Source organism: Solea senegalensis, linkage group LG20 (genome assembly GCF_019176455.1).
Source record: "Solea senegalensis isolate Sse05_10M linkage group LG20, IFAPA_SoseM_1, whole genome shotgun sequence".
In the NCBI taxonomy this organism is placed as follows: domain Eukaryota; kingdom Metazoa; phylum Chordata; class Actinopteri; order Pleuronectiformes; family Soleidae; genus Solea; species Solea senegalensis.
Genome location: NC_058039.1, coordinates 9,968,084 through 9,975,351, shown reverse-complemented (window position 1 = coordinate 9,975,351; position 7,268 = coordinate 9,968,084). Strand labels below are relative to the sequence as shown.

General features: G+C 41.4%; 1 pseudogene; it reads right to left on the bottom strand.

Moving 5' to 3' along the window:
• Positions 1 to 4,964: 4,964 nt before the first annotated feature.
• LOC122786813 lies at positions 4,965 to 7,129 on the bottom strand (annotated as a pseudogene).
• Between the last annotated feature and the right edge of the window lie 139 nt (positions 7,130 to 7,268).

Here is a 7,268-nt window from a genome sequence, read left to right as displayed (position 1 = left end):
GGAGGCGTGCATAATCCTGCAGAAAGAGAGAGACCTCTTCATTTGCTTATATTGAAGCAGTCCACGTTGTATCCGTGAAGCACAGTTTAGAAAATGTGTCATGGCTCCAAATCAAATAAGTGGAAATGTAATACTGCACTTACGAAGAACGACAAACAAACACACGGGGCAGACCACAGGCGTTTACAAACCGGCAGCTTCTGTGACTGGTTTGTAAAACAACATAGATTAGCTGCACTTATAATCAGGAAGCCACTTCCTGATTTCATCCCAGCTCCAAAGTCTTGTTGGTGGACTTTCACTCAACTGTTGATGTACAAACATCCTGAGCCACAACTCACCACAAATAAATATTAACATGATTCCCATGAGTCACAAGCAAACACTGTGGAATTAGTCAGAGCACTTGGACAATCTCAGCAACGTTCAGCATCCCACTGCGCCCACCGCGTAGATAAAGACATTTTTTAACGATGTTATTCTACTTTTTTTCAAAGAAAGCATCCAAATGTGACTCAAGTTAGGGATTGATAATGTATCTTGTTGCTCGTGAGACCATGTTTGCATGCTTCTTTTTTTTTTATAAATAAGAATCCAGTTCAGTAGCTGCACTGGGACGATCAGTCTCAGAGTGAATGATGCAAAGTGTCATGCAAGATAATTAGCAGCTGGCGTGGATTCACTGACACTCTGTTGCATCACTTCGTCTTCGGAGGTAAACAGCCTGCGTTCAACTCGGCTCGATGCATCTCTGTTTCCAGTGGAAACGACAACGTATTCAGCAGAGCGTGTTGCACCTCTTGTTCCATCAATACTCCAAATACATACCGTTTATCACTGTATTACGTTGGACACAAAATCATTTTGACTCCACGAAAAGAGAACAAAGACAACACAAGCCACACTTCATGTGTAGGGTTTCCTTGGATATAGTGAGCAGTAGATATCAGTGTGCGAAACACAGCACGCCGCTCACGTAGCTGGACTTTTTCTCCAAGCGGCTGCCCACACTGATAACACAATTGCTGCACACCAAGAGCAGATAGACGAGAAAGGCTGGGGTATAAAATTGGTGTGTGTGTGTATAAGAAGAGGGATAAAAGCAAAGCGCAGAGGTCAGGTTACTTTCCATTCGGCAGTCCGATAAGAAAACAGTAATGTAATTTGGAGTCTGACGCACTTAGAATGACATCCATTGACTAAAATGTCGTCCCTGAGAAAGAGACTATGATTGTATACATCATAATCAGACTAAAACACAAAGCCACTCAAGCCCAGCTCCCGGTGGGGGTTAATGGAACTGTGGTCAATCAATATTTCAATTCAGCCTCAAATAATTGTTGCATTTACAAAAGGGAAGTCGTCAGGGGAATCAGTGTCAGTGTCAAACCCGCGATTCAAAGCCGAGTTCGGGCAAGAGGAAGAGAAAGAGGAAGCTTGTATCTCGATGTTTTCAAAGGGGGGGGTTTACTGCATTTCAATGAGATTAGGAGGCGGGCTGACACCTACAGAGTGACACGCAGACGAGACAAGTGAATAATAACATGGATACAACGGGGTGACAACTTATTTCTCTGTGAGTAATAGTCTTGGTCATTAGGAGTGACGGGGAAACCCCTGAAGGAATTCAACAACATGGAATAGCCATTAAGCTATGAGCTCCAAAAGAGATGTATTTGCAAGAGGTACATTTCTACCTTCATTTTTTTCAGTTTCACTTTGACTTTATATGCCCTAATGCTCAGTAGCTATTACAGCACATAAACGACACCATGATTTGAAATAAAATGTCCTTAAAACACACAGAGTGCGTGTGAACCCTTTCAGATGGTCTGCATGAAACTGCAGCTGAGATAATAACTATATTGATTAAACGCATGCATTACAAATGCACAGTGCACAATACGTTTGTCAGTATTCTCGACTTGGACGAAGAACAAATCACCTTTTGTACGACAAATTAACACACATAAATAAATGAAACATAAACAGAAAGGGTTCACACACTTTTTCTGGCCCTTGTATATATAAGGTTTCTACATGATGGCGGCGGACGATGTTCTGGCAGCTTCTCTGTTTCAATTTGGAAAGTAATAAATAATCTGTCACACACATCTGTGTTATGATGACGTCATTGCACAGGTTCTGCCACACTTATTATACAGCCCCATGTGGCCTCAAGACGTCTAGATCTGTCCTTATGCACAAACACACACGCTTCACAGAGACGTTTTCAACAGTGTGTTGGATCTGTATGGAGTCACCATTTTGTTTAATATGAAAACAATGAAATGTGGTGCATTTATTTCGATACTTCTACCACACAGACACAATTCTGTTATCTTATAATATAAATAAATGTGACACAGACTCCCAAACAATCCCCTTCTTTCAACATTAGGTGTTGCCCGACATCCTAACCAACATCAAAGTCAGAGTAAAGTAGAAATGACTGCATCCGCAACTAAACACAACATAATACGATAATAAACCACTCACTTTAGCTGCTTCAAAGGAAGCAGGCACACTTTACAATCCATTAGAAGATAAAACAGTGGATCATGTCTGTTCACTATCTTCTTTCTTTATTGCTTCTCTTTTGCCAAAGCTTGCTGTGAAACCTGTCCTGTGCAGTTTTAAGAGAAACCACAATACATACATGTGAATGTGTGGTTTGGGCAGGAATCAGGTGCTATTCCAATTTCCAATAGTAATGAATGGGGAGCAAAGATCAAAGCCTAAGCGTGACGACTTCCTCTGTTTACTTCATTACCATAACGGCCATGTAAAGAAAGCAGAATACTCAATAAACAGTTTTAAGTCCTGCAACGTGTTGACATCATGGATTTGTGTCCCATTCAAACTTTCTGCAGAAGCGTATCCTCCACATGAGGGTCACGGAGGCGCTGGAACCTAAAAGACGGGGTACACCGTGGACAGGTCTCCAGTCCATCACAGGACAAACGAACAGAGACGAACAAGTCACTCTTCACGTTCACACCTGCAGAGCGTGGAGAGTAGGACGTCTGCCACCTGACCCAAATATCACATTTCAATTCTTTCTCCCCACGTCATTAAAACCCATTTGCTGATGAATGAAAGGATTTAGGTCCATTCTGAACAAAGCCGCCATCTATTCAGGCGCCAAATCCGGATATAAAAACTTACAAGCCAGAGAATTTGTGAGTATGCCTAAAGGGCCAACAGAGTTCTCTTAACCGCAGTTCAAAGCAACGTTAAAGTGTGGGAATCGAAATCTCCTTCTCCAGAGACAGAAAGCAGGCAGAGAAAGAAAATACAACGTCCTTTTGATCTTTCCTTCAGCGTGTTTTCCTCCGTCTCCATCATCTGATTCATTCATCGCTCCATTCTCTGGAGAAATTATGCTAATCAGGGTTGAGCCAGATATTATCCAGCATCAGAGTACAGCGAGAGATGCAGTGCAGAGACAGGTGGGAAGTCTAATTATGGTTCCATCTTGCCAAAATGGCGTGCATATTTTAATTATTTGTTTTATCCTGATCCATCAAAGTTGGATTGATTATTGTAGTCCTCCTGTGTGTGGAGCAACCAATGCTTAAATCCTCCAGCAATTGTTTTTTTTCAGCCATTTCTTTTCTTAATAATATCATTTTAACTACTGGATTTTGTGTATTTACTTAGCTAAGAATTGTAACCTCAAATCTGTGCCAGGTAAGAGTGTTAAGAAGCACTTTTGAAGCAAATATTTCACTGGAAAAATGCTTCAGAGGTGTTATGTGCTATATTTTATTCATTTCATAAACACCCAGATTTGATTTTCCCCTTGTTTCTACACTTCATGCTCATCAACAGCTGTGGCTGATGGATTGAAATAAAAGGAATCAAAGGTATCATGTCTTCCCACTTCCCACGCATTTCTAACATTGAAATCTGTAATCATTTCAAACACTTTCACATACTTTCTTGTTGTGTATACTGTGCAGTCTAAGCTAGAATGTTGCTATTTTCCTCAGAGAGGATCCTCAAAACACTCTGCAGACCAGGGCCAGGGCATGGGGATGGAAACACGGTTGTACGTGTGTGTGTACATTCAAGCCATTGTGCGTGCACCGGTAATGGCAATACTCGCGGTAATATACACTAAATGTGTTCTGAACACACACCGTGACTTGCAGCACGGATTAGGATCAGTTCCCAAACGCCTCCCTCCACCCTAAAGACCCATTTCATAAATCCAATCCTCCTACAGCCACAAACGCAGCCGAGACGTGCGCACACAGTTCAATCAATACCCTCTGTTTCTTTGACACGTGTGTCAAGGTCATGCACGGAGTAAAGCCTTTGTGAAACATGAGCATATAAAAAGATGAGCGCTGGGTCATTGAAATGCATTGTGGTGGCCAGGAGCTTAAAGTTGTATTTATTTATCAGATATTGGATTTGAATAAATTAATGTCATGAAAGTCACTCTAATCTCCTCTATGATATTAGATGTCACCTGTAATATTGGTGCAACGCCTGGTGAAAGATGATGTGTGAGGGGAATAGGGAAGGCTAATCACTGCTAAATGGCACCTCTCGGATTCTGGGAATATTGAGAACCTCTTCTCAGTCCTATGGAGCACAGATCGATGTGTCAGTAAGATCGGTTATTAAAGCCACAGAGGATGGACCGTTATGTCTCCACATCATGGTGGTCACATTTCAGAATGTTCAAAGGAAACTTGACCGTTTGAGTCTGAAATGTTATCCTCGTATGTTCCTTGTACCAAATGGAGATGAAACAACTGAGGTTTGCCACTTTAAGACAACATCGTTTTATGTGATTAAGATACAAGAGGTATCAGTTGTTTTCCTAACAACTTGATTTTTGTGTCAAAGATTATAATTCTTATATGAAGCCTAAATGATGCATTGAACCAATGGCCTTTTGAAATACATGTATTTTTGATGCAAGGACATGGTATGAGCTTGGCAACCAAACATGCTGTAATTAATCTTCTTTGGCCCAGAGGATACATCAAAGGGAGGCATGCAAATAAAGCCACCTTTTCATAATTAGATCTTGAAAATAATGGAATATTATTTTGACAGAAAAAGTTGTGTTCTTGTGTCTTTTAGATGGCATATGGATCAAGGATAATGGCACGATTAGTCAGCATTCCCTACTGCGTTTCTGCAAGAAATTTACATTTACATGGCTTTTTCAGAGTGTGATTTACACGACACAATAAATCATGGTGTTGTACAGCAGTTGGTATCCATAATGTTGCATCACTGCCTCCTTTTGCTCTTCGCACACCTTAGTTATTGCAGGTGCATGATTTTCACCTCGGTACACAAACTGAGCTGTGTGTCACACTCATCAGAAGTACATAGACACACGACAACCAGAGTTCTCAGTACTCCCATTCCCATCAGCTGTTGCACGGCCAAAAGAGCACTGAACCCGCTGGCCCTTATGGTACAAATGATTCATCAACAACTGTATTCCTCCCAGCTGCTCAATCACTTGTTTGCCACGTGGATAATGTTGCACTCTCCAATGCCGTGAGCTGCCACTGCAATGACTCGAGGGTCATCAGACTCCTCCAACAGCCGTGTCAAGATCATGAGGGTCATCATAGTTCCTCTCATTCACACGGACGGCAATCCTCATGCCAGAACCTTTCAGATGTGTGAATGAGACCAGAGGTGTACTCCTCAAATGAGCTGAAATCCCGCACAATCTCCTCCAGCCTCTCGAGCAAGAATTAAATATCCTCAGTGATGACCTTGTCATCATACTTGTCCTGCTTAAGGTTCTCAAGCTGCTTGAGCACCTTGTGCAAAGCATGCTCTTGACAAGACTCCCACTCTGTAGACTTCTCCAGAAGATTCCTAAAGGCCTGTTGGACAGGGCTGGCACTATGTTGTAGTGTCTGATCTGCTGACAGAGCTGAGGACACAGAAGACCATCTGGTACTGGAGCTGTGTGCCACACTTTTTGCTCAATACTGCTGTGAGGCACTTGACTGCATGCGTGTTCAACCAGGAAAACCTGTACTCATTGACCCCCTTAGGCTAAGGGTCACTGAGCACAGGTAATGGCTAGCATCAGCTGAAGGCACCCAGCCTTACACTCGACATGGTGAGAACTTTCACTGGGGGATATAGTTCCTGCTTTACAATGTAGGTTCTCTAACATGAGCTTGCTTCATCAGATCACAGCCCAAAAAGGTCCAGATGATCCAGCATAGGAAAGAGGTAGGACCAGACTGTGTTCTTTGTCTTTGTGGCATAGACAATTAAGCTGTCTGTTGACTGTTTCTGCCCAACATATCAGATTCAACCAGTTTAGTCGACACAGCTTTCCACGCACAGCCTCCACAACAATCGCTATGTTTGGACCAACTGCTGCTAAAAGAATGCTTTTCAGTCCATATAGTTTCACAGGTTATTTTATCAACAGTCACACATAGAGTAATTTAACACGTCCATCTCGTCTTCTGTTTGCAGTCCATAGTTTTTCAACAAGTTCTGCTTAGTCCCACCATCACATCATGAACAGAACCCAGCAGGTGGAAGCAGCATTTAGTGCAGGATCATGGCTGGAGCTGCTACCAGCAGATGCTCTAATCGCCCCTAGCAGGTGTTTCTATTGGCACCTTCCCCCCAGAGGTTGTTAATGATATTAAAAATCAATATTTTAGCAAACTTATTTTTCTAATCATTTCTGGCAGGCTGTACACTGAGAGGCGTAATACTGCCCTCCACGGTTCAAAGCCCCCTGTATCTCTCCTGTAGCTCCTTAGCATTAACACACCCATCTACCCATTTAAATCTGCATCTGAAGTGGCCTTGAGTGCTTTGAAATAATAATATTTTCATTATTTTTATTATTATTATTATTATTCATCACCATAACTATTTTATTATTATATAATTCTATTATAATTCTAATAGAATTCTAATTTTATTATAATATTATAAGTGCCCCTTAAATAATATTTTTAAGCATGCTTTTGACAACGTGTAACAGTGGTTGTGGTTTCCTATGGTGTTTTACATCATTTGGCATCTGTAATTTGCATTGCTGCCATATTCTAGATTTCATCACCCATTTCTTCTTATTCATTGTTTGGTGGCCATATGCATTCATATCCATATTGCCTTCTTGTTATTGTGGGCTTGACCACAGCACTACAAAAACACATAAAACAAAAATATTGTTTGGTTTATGTTTCATGTACTTTACACTTACACTGGAACATTTTGTTGCGTCATATTCATTTCTTTTTTAAACG